The sequence below is a fragment of the Protopterus annectens genome, chromosome 4.part0 (assembly GCF_019279795.1).
Source record: "Protopterus annectens isolate FY-2018-M chromosome 4.part0, PAN1.0, whole genome shotgun sequence".
In the NCBI taxonomy this organism is placed as follows: Eukaryota; Metazoa; Chordata; order Ceratodontiformes; family Protopteridae; genus Protopterus; species Protopterus annectens.
In genome coordinates this window covers 616,022,784-616,042,388 of record NC_056733.1, presented here as the reverse complement: position 1 = coordinate 616,042,388, position 19,605 = coordinate 616,022,784, and the positions used below count along the sequence as shown (strand labels likewise).

The following is a 19,605-nucleotide window of genomic DNA, read 5'->3' as shown; positions in this document are numbered from 1 at the left end:
CACTGTTACCTACTGGAAGTGGTACAGCTTGTTTGTTGTACAATGGACTACATGCAGCCCTGCTTACTGTAGCTTTGTTTGCATGCATGTTTGCTTGCAGTTACCCTGGAACACTGATCCCACCTGCAATGCAGAGTTACAGAGCTTCTGTGGACTCCTAGTGACATCTGCATAGCTTACTATATGTATGTCCATGTCTCACTTGACAGAACGTCACTGTTTGTCCTGTTCACATGTACGTTGCCTGTGACACATTGCATATGACTTACCTGGCATTTGTCCACGTGAGCAGTCATATATGCCTGTGCTAACTAATCACAAGCACTACACCCTCACATACTCACCTTCTGTTGAACCACCAGCTTCGCTAGGGACGGCTTGCACCTGTCACCCCTGGGCTTTCGGATATTGGCAAAGGTTCTTGCTACCCCCATAGTGCCTTTTTTAGGCAAGGCTCAAAAGACAAACCCACCTCCATAGGTATCACAAGGGATAAGAAACTAAGAGTAATGCTACTCAACGGGAGAAGTCTAAACCTCAAGATGCACGCACTCAAAACTCTCCTTAGCATGGAGAACATCGATATCTGTGCAGTAACAGAGACCTGGTTCAGGGCTCCCGAGAGCACACCAGCACTACCAGGTTATACCTCATACCATGCTTTTCGGCCCCAAAATGTGGACCGAACCACAAAAGGAGGGTGAATATCGATATTCATCAAAGATACCCACACTTCCAGGTTGGTGGCAAAGCACAAAGCATCAGAGACTATCCATGTGCAACTAACAGTGGGTAAAACTGCCTTCCAGTTTATAGCCTGCTACAGACCACCCTCCCAAACCCAGGAACCCCACACGGCCTTCCTGAGAACACCGGAAAATATGAAGGTCTCTCCAAACACCATTATATTGGGCGACTTCAACTACACAAACATAGACTGGGAGCATTACTCTAGCTCCAACACCCTAGCCCAAAGGTTCCTAGAATTTATAAACTCAAATGTTATGGAACAACTTGTTACCACTCCCACAAGAGGGGAACACATACTGGACCTGATCATCACCAACATGGGGACTCTATGCTCCAGACCAGAAGTGTATCCCTCACTGGTAAGATCAGACCATAAACTAATCTCACTGGATATTCACATCCCGACCCCACCCCCTGCACAGAAAACCACAGTGAAAAACTTCTCTAAAGCAAATTTCACACTCCTCAAAACTGAGGTGGAATCCTTCAAAGCCCCCAGGCCTGTGGAAAATATGGCCCAGTCCGCAGAATCCTTTATAAACGCATTCTATGAACACCTTAAGGAATGCATGGATCATGCGATCCCAAATAAAACCAGGACCCAATCCTCCAAAGGCAGACATCCTGTCTGGTGGACCCCAGCCATAAACAAACTATACAATAGAAGGAGGAAACTACTAAATGACAGAGCAAAATCCCAAAAAGGGAAGGCATCACTGATCAGTATTAGCAAAAAAACTACGGGCACTCATAAAATTGTCTAAGGCCAGCTTCGAGAGAAACACTGCACAGGACACTAAGGATAATCACAATGCTTTATTAGTTATGTTAGGAACCTGGGTGGTAATTCCCAGATATGCTCAGAATTAATCCAAAATGACAAAAAATACACCAAACCCACAGACATTTCCAACATCCTAGCTGACAGGTTCAGCGCAAACTTCTCCCCCCCCTCCACACCAAAAGGGCAAATATCTGTCCCAGCAGAGTGCTGCTCCCCTGACATCTCAGATGCTCAGGTAAGAGCCGCCCTCTCCAAAGCAGAGGACACAGCATCAATGGGATCAGACGGTGTCCCGGGCTGTGTCCTACATGAACTCCAAGATGAGCTAAACCCAAACATAACACTACTGTTCAATCTCAGCCTTACTACAGGATATGTGCCCAAAGAGTGGTGTACAGCAACAGTGGTCACTCTCCATAAAGGTGGTGCCTCAACGGATCCTGGAAACTATCGCCCCATAAGCCTGACTAGCTTGGTCTGCAAAGCTATGGAAAGGATCATCATGGACCTCCTAAATAAAGATATTGGGGACCTACAGACACTGGATCCTACCCAGTTCGGCTTTGTTAAGGGCAGATCCTGCCTCTTAAACCTGGTTGATTTCTTTGAAACAGTCACCAAGGCCATTGACGAGGGGAAGGTGGTCCATACAGCCTACCTGGACCTTGCAAAAGCCTTCGATACAATACCCCACTCAGGCATTATAGATTAAGCTCACCAGCTTAAATATAAACCCCTATGCACTAGATGGATTGCAAACTGGCTCAAGGACAGAACCCACATGATTAGAATTGCTGGAGCCATGTCAGACTCCAAACCAGTTACAGGCCCCACTCAGGCATTATAGATAAGCTCACCAGCTTAAATATAAACCCCTATGCACTAGATGGATTGCAAACTGGCTCAAGGACAGAACCCACATGATTAGAATTGCTGGAGCCATGTCAGACTCCAAACCAGTTACACGTGGTGTCCCACAAGTCTCAGTCCTGGGACCTCTCTTGTTTGGTATATATTTCTCGGAGGTACAGGCCAACACAGAAGGACTGTGGCTGACCAAGTTCGCAGATGACTGAAAACTGGGCACCATAATCGACTCTCCAGCTGACACAAGCATCCTCCAAAAGGGCCTCATAGAAACAGACAACTGGTGTGAGAGCCATGGCCTCAAGCTAAATGCCAAAAAGTGTATAGTCATCCCCTTTGGCAAAAACAAAGTGCCCACAAATTAACACATAGGTGGTAATACATTAAGTACAGAAGAAGTAATTAGGGACCTGGGGACCCAAGTTGATAGCAATCTCTCATTTGACAACCACGTGGCCAAAGTGGTTAGAAAAACATTTTATATAGCCCACCTAATCATGAAGGGATTCACATCTAGATCAGGGGAGGTTATCGTGCCTCTTTACTCATCCCTCATCAGGCCCATAATTGAGTACAATGCCCCTTTTGGGATGTACCTTACCAGACACCTGCAGCAATTGGAAAGACCCCAAAAGTACCTCACCAAGAGGATCAAAGGGCTCAAACAGATGCCATGTGCTGCCTGGTTAAAGAAACTCCAGCTCTACTCAGTGGCATACCGCCTGTTCAGAGGCGATCTGTGCCTGACGTATAAAGCCATGTCCAACCCGGAATTAATGGACATGCTGCACCTCAGAAAATCCAAATCCCATCGAGCTACGCGCTTGAGAGACTTGAACCTCAGCACTGAAATAAATAGGACATGCTGGAGGGACAGATTCATAACCCAGAGGCTCCCTTCACTCTGGAATAAAATCCCAGTCCAGGTTAGGCAGAGTCCCTCATTGACTCTCTTCAAGAGGAATCTTGATGAGTGGATGGGAGATCGTAGGATTACCCCAGGTATCACTTCTCTGTCACTGTTAGACAGAGGCACAGTATACTAACCTCGAAAAAGGGCATAGCAAAATAAATTTAAAATGGGTGGCGAAAGCCAAACACATTCTGGCTAGGCTTATAAATGCCCTAGGGCAGATACCCTAGTATGAACCTATGAACCTATGTACCTTGTTCCCCATTGGCCCTATGTGCTGTTAATCACCATGGCAATCACAATACTATGGTAGCATGTGCAAAGGTCACTTGTCAGTCACCTCTATGGTACAGTTGTGGAATATGTGGGTCATGTGGCAATGTCACAGCTGCCACATGTACACAGTCAACCCTCTCCCCTACACATGGACGTACAACACATGTATGAGATGCAACCACATAGCCAAACTGGGGACTAAGCACTCTGAACCCAGTACTGGCATAACCTGTCAGGTGGCATGACATACTACAGTGACTACAATACCAGTCTAATGTAGACCTACACTGACAGCAATCCAAACATGTGAACACACTGGGCCATTCGTGGAGCCTCAGAATAGCATCCTGCCTGAGCAGCAGAAACCTCTGCAGCTGGCACACAGGCATACGTTAAGCCGGAACACAGCATGTGCAACACATAGCACACAAATCCTGTGTGCCAAACAGTCACAGCCTGTATGGCTAGACAACACACCTGCTACAGTTGTGTTAGGTACCTTTATTGTCCAGTACAGTGAGGTCCTGCTCACCAGGCTGGACAAGGTGAAGGTCACAGTGATATGCTCATGGGACACTATGGTCCACCACATAACACAAGCATACAGGTCAGTCAGAGGCATGGACACATATGACTCAGTCATGCATTATTGTGAACAACAACCCACACACATGAGCATTCTGTGTGACAAAAACACACGTGGCATGTGTGGAATTCAAAGCCATAACTAACTGTGCTATGACAGTAGTGAGAGACGCATTAGCAGAGCGCGCTATTCGCATTACTGGGAGGTTTCTCTTCTCCTGCTATACTTATAGGGTGCTGACATCATCAGTGTTAGAAAGGGGAATGTGCATCCTGTAGTGTGTTCTCCTAGTTGCCAAAAGAGACATTTCCCTCACACAGACTTGCACACACACTAACCCCCCTCACCCAAACACACACACTTGCCATTTGCAGGATTCAAACCCCTACCTAACTATGTTATGACACTCAAGACGGACGCATTAGCAGAGCGTGCTATTCGCATTACTGGAAGATTTCTCTTCTCCTGCTATACTTATAGGGTGCTGACATCATCAGTGTTTAGAAAGGGGAATGTGCATCCTGTAGTGTGTTTTCCCAGTTGCCAAAAGGGACATTTCTTCACACAGACTTGCACACACACCAACCCCACTCACCCACACACACACACACACACACTGAGCATTTGCAGGATTCAAATCCCTACCTAACTATATTATGACACTTGAGGGAGATGCATTAGCAGAGCGCACTATCTGAATTACTGGGCATCTGTTCTGCACCTGCAGTATTTATAGGGTGCTGACATCATTATTTCTACAGAGGTATGTACATCTAGTACTACCTGTCAGGTGGGGGATAGCATATATATGCATTTGCAGCCACCTACTTCAGGGTCAGATATGCACATCGCACTGGCAGGTTATGTTCTATACCATTCTTCGTGACCACAGGACCTGTAACACACAACACAACCAGTTTGAACTACCCCTCCCACATCCAGGACACACACTTTGCTTCCCTGGGAACAGTGCCAAGGTATGCAGGTGTTCACATACACCATTCCAGTTGTTAACGTCAGGTACAGGTATATTGTGTGTGGGAACTACTCAGGCCTCTACAACATTACCCTACAGCCACTACCATTTGTGAGTCCATGTGCTATGGTACAACCACTCACCACAGCCACAAGGGGGAATACATATTGCACCTGACCATCTGCAACATGGGTACTCACTGTTCCACACCAGAGGTAGACCACCAATGTTGATATCTGACCATACCCACCATTCCCTGGACATCCATATCCCATTCCCACCCCCAGGCAAGGTTGGCACTGCAAACAAAGTGTACTTATCAAAAGCAGACTTTACCCTTGTGAAGACTGGGGTGGAAGACTTCAAAGGACCCATGCTGGGGGAGTATACAGGCCACTCTGCATAATCCTTGACAATTGCATTCTATGAGCATGTGGAAGGTTTGCATTGATCATGCTATCCCAAATATACCCATGACTGCTCCACAACAGGGCACCTGTCAGGTGTACACCAGCCATATATGGGCTGTCCAACAGACAGAGTGAGCTAATACATTGCAGAGCAGTAGCCCACAGAGGGAGGACATCTCTGAACAGTACTGGCACAACACTTCAATCCCTCATAATCATCACGACAAAGTGTTGACAGTGAAATTGTCCAGACAATGCAGATAAGGCTCCCCTCAGTCTGTTATTGACGCCCACTTACTGTTAGAGGTCCTCACCAACCCTCTTCCAGCACACACCAACAACATGGATGTGGCTTAGCAAATTCAATCCCTGGGATCTCCACTGTGTCCCTGCCTGACAGAGGCACAGCACACTAGCCTCACACGGTGCCTTATGTGACCTACTTTACAGTGGCACAGTAGCCTACTGTACTGGGGAGGCAGACGCCAAGCACACTCTGGCTAAGCTGTCATTCCCTAGGGCAAACAGCCAAGTGTTGGCCTCTACACCCATATGTTTAATTGTCAGATGCACAATATTTGTTGCTGATAAACTGTTTGCAGGTCTTTATTGTCATAGCATTCCCTGTTTCTATGAACAACGTGTGTATCTGTGGAAGATGTTTGAATATGAGAGGGATCCACTATATCACGTATGTCTCTGTAGTCATTTAACTGTGTGCTCTGGGCAGATTGCTGTAATGTGGTTGGTTCCTGGCATAACACGTACAAATACCAGATATGTGTGGCCAACTGCTAAACTGAGATTTGGCCTAAGTGTGTGAGCATGCCCAGTTCAGGCTTTCCATGGCATGTTGTCTGACATATGTCTCATTTATCAAAGTGTGCGAGCATGCCCAGTGTGAGCTTTCCATATGTTGAACTCTGCAGCCCTCCACATTTGTGGATGAGTGTGAACTTCAACAATATCTCACATTTATGGTTGTGTGTTGTGTGTCGTTATGTAGTTACTGTCCAACTGCTTTGTGTCTGAACACAACAGGGATTATACTGTGCCTGCAGGGTTTGCATGGGATACTTTGCATATAGTTGTCAACATCCTTTCATACTGACCTAACATTGTAGTACTGTACAGTGTACTGGTTCAGTACTTTCACTGTGGTGGACAGTATCCTGGGCTTTAGTCCTATCACTGCTTTACATTTTCATAGTGAGCACAACAGCCTGGTTAGGGGCCAGTTGTGCACATCTGACCATGTTGCATTATGTTCAGATATGAACTACTTAAACCAGGCTTGTCCAACACTGGTAGTGTATTCCACAACATAGGTGTACATTGCAAACACTAGCAATGTGCCCTAGGCCATTTGTAATGCTAGTCGTAGAGTGTGTTTGTCCTTCGACACACATTGTAAGTGGAGTTTGCCATGACATATGTCATGGTTAGTATACTGTGCCTCCGTCTACCCGTGACATAACAGTGATACCCAGGGTAAACCTACCATCTCCCATCCACTCATCAAGATTCCTCTTGAGGAGAGTCGATGAGTGACTCTCTGGCTAACTTGTACTGGGAGTTTACTCAAGAGTGGGGGTGGCTTCTGTGTTATGGATCATTCAAGTACAGCTTGTCCTATGTATGTCAGTGCTGGGGTTCAGGTCTCTCATGTGCATACCTCACTGCCATTCAGATTGTACAAGGTGAAGCATGTTCATTGATTCCAGCTTGGACATGGCTTTATACATCAGGCACAGCTTGCCTCTGGGTGGGCAGTATGGCAGTGTGTGGAGCTGCAGTTTGTTTAATCAGGCAACACATGGCATCTGTTCAAGCTCTTTGATACTCCTGGTGAGGTACTTTTGGGGACTTTACAGTTGATGGAGGTGTCTGCTGAGGTACATCCCACAGGGGCTATTGTAGTCAACTGTAACGCTGATGAAGGATGACTGCAGAGCCACAATGACCTCCCCTTATCTAGATCTGACAACCTTCATGATTAGGTGGGTATATGGTATGTTTCTGTAACCACTACAGCCACATGCTTGTCCAATGCAGGATATCTATCAACTTGTGTCCCCAGGTCTCTCATTACATGTTAAGTACTTAATGGGTTAACACCTATGTGGTAATTGGTGGGCACTTACTGTATATCCACAGGGGTTGACTATACACTTTTCTGCAATTAGCTTGCTAACATGGCTATGGCACCAGTTGTCTGTTTCTATGTGTCCCTTTTGATGGCTGCAGCATGTCTGACCATGTCAGTTCTGTCCTTGGTCTGGTTTGCAACCCCTCTACTGACATAGGGGTTTATATTTAAGCTGGTGAGCTTATCTATAATGAACACGTGGGGTACTGTATGGAAGCCTTTGCAAGGTCCAGCTATGCTGTGTGGACCACATTGCCCTCATCAATGACCTTAATGACCGTTTCAAATGAGTCAAACATGTTTAAGGGGCAGGAGTTGCACTTAAGAAAGCCACACTGGGTAGGGTCCGGTGTCAGTAGGTCCCCAATATCTTTATGTCTGCGGTACATGCTGATCCTTTCCATAGCTGTGCAGACCAAGCTTGTCAGGATTCTGGGGTGGTAGTTTGCAGTATCCATTCAGGCAACACATTTGTTGAGAAGGACCACTGTTGTTGTACACTGCTCTTTGGGTACATATCCTGTGGTAAGGCTGACATTGAGCAGTAGTGTGATTTGGCATTCCATTCTTCTTGGAGTCCATGTTGGACTCAGCCCAGGACACCATCTCATACCATTGCTGCTGTGTGTTTTGCTTTGTCGATGCTGGCTGTTACCTCAGCATCTGCAATGTCAGGCAGCCAGCAGTCTGCTGGGATAGATATTTTGCATTCTGGGGGGGGGGGGGTTGAACTGCACCTGTCAGGTTGGATGTTGGCAATATGTGTGTGTGTTTGGTATGTTGTTTGTAATATTTGAGTGATTCAGAGCATACTGTGAATTCCCAACAAGGTTCCTACCATCAGTTAAGAAAGCCGTGTGATTATCCATAGTGTCCTGTACAATTTGTATCTTCATAGGTTCATACTAGGCTATCCACCCTAGGGCATTTATAAGCCTAGCCAGAGTGTGTGTGGCTTTCGCCACCCCTTGCTATATGAATATTATGGCCATTTATGATTTACTTTACTGTGCCTCTGTCTGGACGTGACACAGTGAAGACCCCAGTGTTCATCTACGATCATCCATCCACTTGACAAGATTCCTGTTGAAGAGTGTCAGTGAGGGGCTCTGCCTATCATGGAGTGGGATTCTGTTCCAGGGTGTAGGGAGCCTCAGGGTTATGTATCTGTCCCTCCAGCACATCCTATTTCATTATGTGTTGAGGTTGACATCTCTCACTCTCAGCTCCAATGGCTTTGGGTTTTCTGGGGTGGAGCATGTCCATTACTCCTGTGTTGGACATGGCCTTGTACAATAGGCATACAACGCCTCTGTGTAGGCAGTATGTGACTGCATTCAGCTGGGGTGTCTACAGCCAGGCAGCATATGACATATATTTGAGACCCTTTATCCTCTTGGTGAGGTACCTTTGAGGTCTTTCTAACTGCTGCAGGTGTCAGGTAAGGTACATCCCAAATGAGGCATTGTACTAGATTATGGGTCTGATAAGAGAACAGTATAGGGGCACAATGACCTCTGTTGACGTAGATGTGAATCCTTTCATGATACGGTGTCCAATATAGACAGTCTTCCTAGCCATGTTGGCAATGTGAGTGTCACATAACAGGTTACTGTCCACATGTGTCCCTAGGTCCCTGATTACTCCTTCCATACATAATGGTTTACAACCTATGTGGTAATTTGTGAGTACCTTGTTTGGTATTTGGTGGGACATTCATACTGTCCAGTGTCTTCAGGACGGCTGGGTGGGGTTCCTGTGTGTGAGAGTGTGGTCTGTAGCATGCTACAGTCTGTACAGTAGTTTTGAATACGGTTAGTTGCACATGGGTGGTCTCCGATGCTTCGTGCATTGTCAGTTACCTGGATGTATGGGTGTCTGTGCTGAATATGGATACTCCCCCCTCCTTTCATGTTTTGGTCCAGGTTTTGGGGCCATAACGCATGATATGAGGTATAACCTGGTAGTGCTGGTGTGCTGTCAGGAGGCTTGCTGCAGGTTTCTGTCACTGCACGGACATCAATGTTCTCCATACTGGGGAGGGCCTCGGGAGCATGCATATTGAGGTTTACACGTCTGGCATTGGTCAGCATTACCCTTCTGTTTCTTTCCACTTATGTTTTCTAGGGTGGTGGGTTAGTCTTTTCAGCCTTGCCTACGAAAGGCTCTATGGAGGTGGCAAAAGCCTTATCCAATATCCAGAGGGGTAACAGGTGCAAGCCATCCCTGGAACAGCAGCGTGGCTTGTCAAGCATGACATCCCAAGCAGACAGACACTGGATCCCCTTGGAATGACACCAGTACTTGTGCCACTTGTTAAAGCTGATCATTCTGTGTTTGTACTGTGGCATCATTCTTGGTGAAGGTAGGATGCTGCAAACGGTCAGTGTCATACCGGCCTGGACTACATAATCGGAGAGCTCATCTATGTCTCTTTTCATGTAGTCCAGGGAGGTACATCTCAGGTCATTCACGCCAGCATGGACAATGACTGCATCATATTTCTACTTGCTTTGGGGTGACCTGCATACTTGTGTTATGTGGTGTATTGTAGCAGCCTACAGGCAGCTTACTGTACCCTTTCCCTTGTTCAGTCTGGTGAGCGGGACAGCAGTGTGTCTGTCTATGGAGTCACCTATAAAACTGTATCAGGCATGTTGTTTCTCCTTCTGGCCTGTGACTGTTTGGCACACCAGCTTTGTGTACTATGTGTTGCATGTGCTATGTTTGGAGGTTGTGGTTGCCTGGGTGTCTGCTTTGGAGGCCTCTGTTGGTGTGGTGTGTTTGTAATTAGGGCCTCTGGGAATGTTTTTCTGTGTTTATGTCTTTGGTTTGCAGTTGTGATAGGTGTATGTGGGAATGGGTTTGTGGTGTGTGTGGTTACCTTCTCCTCCTGACTAGTTTTGACAGTACTGAGTTGAGGAGGCTCAGCCTCTGGTTTGGATAAATGGTTGCATCTCTCACATATATTTGTATTTCTTGAGGGGAGTTCAGGGTTGTCTGTGTACTTGGGGCAAGTGTAACATTGCCTCAAGATTCACAGATTCAACTTGTTGTAGCTGGCCTTAGTGAATTGTATGTGTGGACATATTTTATTGCCATACTACTGATCAGTGATTACTTCCCTTTTTATGTTTGCTGTATCATGTAGTAGCTTCCTAATTCTCCTGCATGGTTTGGTAATGGCTGGAGTCCACCATGCCAGATGCCTGCATGTATGGCATTGTGTCTTGGTTTTATTTGGGATTGCATAATCCAAGCATTCCTGGCAGTGTTCATGGAATGCCTGTATAACAGGTTCTGAGGTGTGGCCCACATTTTGCACCTGCATAGGGCCTTTAATGGATTCCACATCAGTTTGGAGGAGTGCAACTTTTGCTTTACACATGTTTTTCACTGTGGTTTTCTGGCCAGGGACTGTGGTCAGGATGTGTATATCCAGTGTGATTACTCTATGGTCTGGTCTTACCAATGAGGGATACACTTCTCATCTTGCCATCCAGTACCCATGTTGCTGATTATCACATCCAGTATGCTTACCCCTCTTGTGGGAGTGGTACGTTGTTCCTGGGCATTTTGGTTTATGGATTCTAGGAACTTTTGTGCTACAGTGTTGGAGCTAGTATAATTCTCCCAGTCTATGTCTGGGTATTTTCAGTCACACAATATAATGTGGTTTGGAGGGCTTGATATATTCATGTATTCCAACATAGGCCAGGTGCAGTTCCTGGTGTTAGGACGGTAGTCTGTAGCAGGCTATAAACTGGGAGGCAGTTTTAGCCACTGTTACTTGACCATGGCTAGTCCATGCTGCTTCTTGTTGTGGTACCAACATGGGGTGTGGTTATCCTTGACAATTATTGCTAGTCACCCTCCTTTTGTAGCTTGTTCCATGTTTTGAGGCTGTACAGCACAGTATGAGGTGTAACCTGGTAGTGTTACGGTGCTGTTGTGAGCCTTGACCCAGTTTTCTATTACAGGACAGATATCAACATTCTCCATACTGGGGGAGTTTAGACTGCATGCATCTTGCTGTTTAGACTTCTGGCATTGGGTAGCATTACATCTAGGTTCTTATCCCTTGTGATACCTATGGAGGTGGGTTTGTGTTTTGAGCCTTACCTATTCAGGGCACGCTGTGGGTAACAGCAGCCTTTGCCAGTATCCATAAGGCCTGGACTGATAGGTGCATGCCACCCCTAGCAGGTGGAGCATCATGTCATGCTCAGCATGTCATCCCAGGCTGGCACACATTGGATCCCCTTTGACTAACTGCAATACTTCAGCCAATTATTGCACTTGATCATCTCATCGTCACATTGTGGCATCATGCTTGGTGAGGGTAGGATGTTAGTCAGGGTCATCAAGTGTGCATATACTACATGGTGTTACATTGCTTAACACATGGCATTCATGCCTCAGGTGGTGCTGCAGGGCTGCCTCTGTCGGATGCACATACTACACTCCCTGTACATGTTTGAGAGCAGGTTATGTCATTTTAGGCATCCCTGTTATTATATGAGTGAGTCAGAGAGGGGTATCATTCCCAGGGTTCCTACTGAGCCAGTGTATGTGCTATGCGTTGCCTCTTAGTCAAGGCCAGGGCATACTGGGCACGCCTCCTTCTGCCTACTGGGGCAGGCTCAGCTTGTTCCTCCTCCGAGTCACGCTCTGCCTGTGATGGCCTTGGCAATGGTGGGGGGCTGTTTGGCCCGGCCCTATGCTGGTCCTGCTGCAGCTGTTTTCGCAAGATCATATTATGTAGCAAAGCACATACCATGACAATTTGGGTACATGTAGTTGGTGAGTGCTGCAAGGCTCCACCAGATGTGTCCAGACACCGGAACCGTGACTTGAGCAACCCAAACACACGCTCTATTACATTACGTGTTTGTGCATGTGCCTCATTATGGCGTTCCTGTTCAGGTGTATGTGCGTTTCTGATGGGTGTCATCAGCCACGGCTCCAGTGCATAACCTGCATCCTCCACTAGGTGTCCATGTGGGATGTCCCCATTGGCAAATGTCTGGTACAGCTGCGTCAAATGCCAGATATGGGAATCATGGTAGCTCCCAGGGCAGCCAGCACACACATTCATTATTATGCCCTGGGCATCACACACAACCTGGCAGTTGATGGAGGGGAAGCCCTTGCGGTTAATGTAGGCCCTACCCCGCTCACCGGCTGGTGCTTTGATGCGTATGTGCGTGCAGTCTATTGCACCCACTACCTCAGGGTATTCCGCTATTTGCTGGAACGCATATTGCTGGCCAATACCTCACGGGCATTGGGGAAATATACATGATCACCGACGTGCTGACATGGCATCCAGGAACTGGTGCAGTACCCTGGAGGCTGATGCCTGTGACATCCCCATCATATCACCAGTTGGTCTCTGGAAGGTACCTGTTGCTAGTATTCTTACGCCAAACACATACCTTGGTTTCCACTGGGATGGGTTCCCCTCTGTTGGTTCTGTGTGTGAGGCGTGGCTTGCACAGCTCGACAATTTTCTGCAGGAGGTCTCTGTCCACTCTATAGCGCTCTACTATCTCCAGCTCATGTAACCCGTGGTAGGTGACCCTGGGCCTGTACACTCTTCTCCGTCTCCTCACTATGGGTTGTCTGGCACCATTTGCATTGTCACCACCCTCAGCAAGTAGCCTATGTCTCCTTATGACAGCTATGGCAGCCCCTAGCATTTCTGCTTTGATTTCAGCTTTTTCAGTTTTCACTTCTAATAGCTTACTCCTGTCTTGCAGTGTCTCTTGAGAGAAACATCCTGCACTGCTGTTTGCAGAGTTTTAAGTGCTTGGCTGAGCTACTATTCTGCCTGTGTAATTGCCTGCTTCTAATTGTTTTCACCTGCTAGCTCCAGCAGTATTCCCTGCTAGCTTCCTATTAATTCTGTTGCTTCCTTTTTCCTTTCTGTTTCCTCATGGGGGAGCAACATGCATACCAGCAGAAACACGCTCACAGTGGCTTACACGCGCGCACACATGCTTACACGGTTCAGAATCTGCTTATTCGGGTTAAAACTCGCGCACACCAGCGCAGTGTTACAAGTCTGCCAATAGGCTCCCACATGCTCAGTCTGCCTTACACGCGCGCACACTGCCCTACTCGCACTTCATGGCGCGAAAACGTGCGCATGCACGCCTAGCAAGAAACTTTGGTGTAAGCAAAAGTGTACACCTTCCATTTCTTGACTTTACCATGCTTACGTTGTGGCACTCCTCTTTCCATGATATGTGTCTGACATCTGTCATGTAACACTGACCTCCAATGAACCGCATTTCTTTCTACCATTCCCCCCTGTGATGTCACCTATCTCCTACTCTATTCCTCCCTCTTATGTATCTCTTACACTACTCAGAATGTGCTCATTTGCTATGTGACAGTGGAATTCAGTATCCTAACACTCATTTACATCAGATTGCCTACTAATGCTTAGTTACATGTCTTAGACTCAGCTTCCCCCCTTAGCAACCACTAAACGGTGGCCATGTTGTTTTTGGTCTGCTGGTCCCTGCATTGTAAATCCATGTATTGCATAAAACCCACATATGTGGGGTTATAACCTTCATTTTTATGTTTTATACAACGCAGCCCGTTTGTGCGGGGCTGCGCTGTGTTTAAACATCGCCGAAAAAAAAAATAATTTATTTTACATATTTGCATCGGGGTACCTTGCCAATGGCCACATATCTGGCCATTGGCATGCTGCCTGACACATATGCACCCTTTTTTGCAGAAACGTACTCAGTTGTCAACTGAGTACATTTCTGCAGCTAAAACGGCTCTTACACGGGCTGCTTTGGGCTTCCTGGATCGCTAATCTACCTCATTTGCATGCCTTTGGGCTGCAAGTGAGGCGATTAGCATATCCACGCCCACTCCGTGTAAGAGACGTTTTAGCTGGTCTCTTACACGGAATTTAGGGCTGTTCCTGGATCGCGAAGGCTGCATGGAGTCTTACACTACTCTTAGACTCCATGCAAGCCTTCGTGAATCCTGCCCTATGTCAACAAACAAATTACTAAAAAAGCTGATGAAGAGAGAAAAAGAGGCAACTAGACTTACTGGACCTCACAGGATGGTTCACATATTTTACTGTAAACTTACTGAAAGTTCTTTTGAAGAATTAATATGGAAATGAGGTAAAAGGTGCAAGTTAACACTGCAGCCAACAATGAGCCTTTGTTTTATGAATATTCATTAACTAATGGAATTAATAAATACTAAAAAAAAAACTGCTCCCAACATGTGCATAACTATAACTTCAAGCAGGTGACCTGTCAGTAAAAGTTAATAGATATGTGACATTAAGGATTTGCATACATCAATCATGTAAGAAGTGTCTAAACCTTCCCAAACTGAGGAGGGAGAGGATAGTGTTCTACACTTACACCTTAATGGCCACCTCAGAGATGCCAGTTGCCTCAGTAGAGTATGTTCTGACCTGACCAGTTGGAGTATTAAAATGGTGATCAAAACACAAGCTGATTCAAGCCATGCTGACAGAGTCTGTACACTTTTCTGCTTTTCTGGCATGAAGGAGAGAAAATGGGTCTGGATTGTTTGACCCATTTTTAGTGCAATACACCACATCTTTGTGAATATCCTTGATGCAGAGAATCCTTGCCCCCTTAATTCTGTTGAATGGGCTGAAAGACAACAAACTTGATGGACCTTGGGCATAAGTCCTTAAGAGTCATTCTGTTCTTTGGGAAGGACTCTTCACACATCAAGGCTTGTTGTTCTGAGATTGTCCTAGTAGAATTGCTATGCGATGAAGCTGACTGGCCATCAGCATTCTTAAGAGATCAGAGGAAGTAGTAACCAGTTTCTTCCAGCTTCACTGAAGGCATCCTTAATAAGGGATGCTGTATGGCAACTACACTGGACTTCTCCTTCTCCTCCTTCCCTCGATAACCATGCAGTTGTTCAATCAATGTTCTTTGTAATGGTTACAACAAAGTCCAGTCCTTGGGACAGGCCACCAAGGAGTTTTACTCTAAAAAGTTTTGTATCATAAACTGATTCACCAGTACAATCATCTAAACTTTTCTTAAATAAAGTTAGGATGGAAGATGTTCTAATATTTAAAGATAAGGAATTCCATAACCTGCCTTCCCTGCACACAAAGCTATTATTCATGAAAGGAAACAACAGGTAATTTGAGTAATAAACACCTGTTCTTAATATAGACAGCAGTCATTAAATGTAATGATGAACACTCATGACTTATTTTCATTACTGAGACACTTGAAAATAAGAATAACATCACGGATCATCAGTCTATATGCAACTGAATGTAAATTTAATGTTAAGTCTGTCCATGGTAAACCATGAAGATCATAAATCTGCCTTGTAAATGTTTTCTGGACTCTTTTGAGCCTATAAACACTGGATTTGGTATAAACATGCACTGCTCCACCACAATCTATATGTGGCCTAATAAGGGCGACGTATAAGTGTAATATCACCTTGTTATCTCCTAATACTTCTCAGAAAGTCCTTTATTATCCCTTAACGTTTACGCAAGACAAAAGATGTAAGGGTGTTGAATTGACATTTACCCCAAGATTCTTAACACTGGTAGCTGATGGAATAAGTTCAGGCTGCTGCATAAGGGTACCTATGACTTACTGCTACAAAATGAAGTACACTACACTTCTTGGTATTAAATAACACCCTGTTAATCATGGCCCAGTAATACAGAACATCATATAGCACTACAAGATACTACGATTAGGCACAACAGATGAAGAATAATGCTTTGGAAGAGGAATGAGGTTTTAGGGAAGGCAGGAATTGAATGAGCTATATAATGTTCAAATGACAATGACTGTATAGTAGATGACATGTGATTTATATGAAAATATGTCAATACTGTTTGTTTTAATTTATATAAATATATAACTGCCTATGTCATAACTGATAATTAAATAAAAATGCTTCTTGTTAAAAATATAAAAAGATACTATGATCGGCACTGTCTCTCTCTATCATTCCAGTCTTGTGTCATCAGCATTTTTCCTGATCCATACATTGCTGGAGGAAGGGATGGCAGACATAGACTAAACAGAAAAGGTCCCAGCATGGATCCCTGCAAAACACCAAGTTTACAATAATTTTTCTGTATACTTCTCCTTACCCTGACTTTGTAAATCCTGTCACATCAGCAGTTTGCAACCCATTCTATTTATTTTCAGTCTTTCCATAAAGTCAAGAATACTATATGTGGCCCTGAAGTGGGAAGGAAATGGGGACACAGGCTAATCTGTTGGGGACTGCATAAGGCTGGGGAGTTATCCACAGGCATAATCACCTGACAAAGAGAGATTTAAAAGGAAGGAAGTGAGATCTCACTGTCCTTATTCATCTCTGAAAAAAGGCCATTTTCCTCCTCTTGAGCAGAGTAATAGGAACACCCCCCCCCCAGCTTCAGACAGGGTGTATTTATGTACGACTAACATGTGTGGGGTTTATAGGAACACCCCCCCCCCAGCTTCAGACATTGAGAACTTATGTATGACTAACATGTGTGGTTGAGGTTGCAATAAACACCCACTAGGTGCCAGGCAATGGAGCACCAGAGAACAGGGATGTACCTGCCAAAGCTGGTTCAAGTACAACTGAAGCTGCCGGTGGGCTGTCTTGCTCTCACTGGGTCATGTTCCCCAAGGGTGTGCTCCTGCACCCTTGATGCCAGGTCCAAAAAGATGTTAACCAATTAACAAACGTTGAAGGCCTAACCTGTTGGCACACAGGGACACAACAGTACCCCCCTTGCCATGAGCTACCAAGCTATGTTGATCCCTAGGAGAAGCCAAGGAAAAACAGGCTTCAAGTCTTAGTGCCACCATTGAGTTTACATACAGAAACTTGAGGGACCGCTCCCCAGAAGAAGGCTGGCTGAAAACATGTTCTCTCAACTCATCTGGAGGATAGGCAGTGTCTACACAGTGGGACACTCCCCTGAAGGTGGTTGCTAGGAGTACACCTCTTAGGGATTTCTGTTTGTTTCCAGAATCGGATGATGTGTGAACTTGAGCCCTTGTGAGTAGAAGGTGAGGACATGGCATGTAGGAATGTGAAGCCATATTGGGAACAAGCTTACCTTTAATGACTAACGTCTGCTCTCCACTTCCTTTTTTTTTTGATGGTGTTCAAACATAGACTTGGGCTATACAAAGAAGCCCATCTCCATTCTTTTGAGTAGAAAGACAGGTCTAGAACTTTCCCTTCAGCAACTCTGAGAGGCTGGATTGAAATGCTGGTAGTTACAGTAGTGCTTTATATAGCTGTCAGCGATCAACCAGTAAACACAATGAAGGTGGATGAGTCTTGGTTTGTGATTTAACAGCCCACTGCACAGTTTGATAGCTTAACTATTTTAGACATTGAAAACAGAAACATTTCCATAAAAAAACACCAGGAAGTATCTAAACTGTGCAAGCTGAGGGCAGAGATAGTGATCTTAGGGACTAATACAACAGTTGACACCACGGCCCACACTTTTCCTCCAACCTGAATATGGAGGAAAGAAAGTAACCTGAAAAGTACACCTACTGAGGAAGGTCCCAGATGTATCAAAAGCTATACTAGAGCTGCACCGGCTTTCTCACAGCAGCTACTGTTGTACAACAGCTGGGTAAGGTTTAACTCCCCAGAACAGTCAATGGTAAGCCCTGCACTCAAATGTAAGTATAGCCACTTGTATTCAGGTAGTTAGTACCCAGTCAGCAAGTAATTTTATTTTTTCCAGTCAGCTGACTGTTGATCAGATTAGAGAAACCACAGTTCACTCGATGACTGAAGGCATTATTATAGAATCACTGTGCTAAATTGGTAGATGTTGCTGCCATACAGTGATTGGTTCTCTAATGTGCTTCTTGACTGAGGTGGCTATCATCATCGACCCCCCCCCCTTTTTCCTCCATTTTCTACATAGTGTGGGGTGTCAAGCCAACAGTCACCACCTCTCTCTTGATTCAGTACCACTCTCCTACATTCTTCAAAAGTCATGCCTGACTGTTTGCAGGTCTTCTCTCACACAATTTGTGATACAATCTGTCACAAAGTCATGGGTCTGGAGCGTTTCACCCTGGGCCTCCAATCAAAACTGGCTTGTTCCAAGTCGGACTTTCCTGGTAAACAAATGTTAAATAAAATAAATAAAATAAATTATTCATCCACCTATTTGCAGGATGCACTTGCTTTCTCTTGCCTTCTTCCTGTCTATTTCAAATCTTTACCAGACTGTCTTCTGGTTTCTGCACATGTGCCCAAACCACTGTAGTCCATTCTCTTTGACCTTGTCAGAAACTAGAGCTACTCTGGATTCTGCTCATGTCTTTGTCTGTTCCACAGTTTGCATCCTACCAACCGTCTCAGGCATGTCATCTCTAGCTTCTTCAACTTCTCTGCCTTTACAGGTTTCTGTACCATACAGTAGTACTAGTCACAATACTGTTTTGTAGACCTTACTTTTCGGCTTCTTTTCCATTCTTCTGTCACACACTAGCCTTGACACTCTGTGCCAGTTGGTTTCAACATCTCTGATTCTAGTTTGACATCCTAACCTAGACTTCCCTTCTCCTCAACCACCTCTTCCAGACACTTATTCCACTATTTTCCTCTCTATCTCAACTCTCATCTTCTTCTGATTTCCCTCATTTGCTGCCATTACAACCGTCTTAAATGTACTCAGTTTCATCCCGTTTGCCTTCAGTTTTACATTCCATTTCCGTATCGTTTACTGAAGTTCTTTCTCAGAATCAGCCTGTAATGCCAAAGAATCTGCATACAGCAACTTTGCTGATCTGTCCCCTGCAACCTGTTTGCTGATGTAGTCCATCACCAGTTTGGACAGCTGTAGGCTCGAG

General features: G+C 45.4%; 1 protein-coding gene across 6 annotated transcripts in view; it reads right to left on the bottom strand.

Moving 5' to 3' along the window:
• Window positions 1-19,605, bottom strand: part of RILPL1 (Rab interacting lysosomal protein like 1) — an 877,667-nt gene that overhangs the window by 147,599 nt on the left and 710,463 nt on the right. The gene's annotated exons all lie outside the window — the stretch shown is intronic.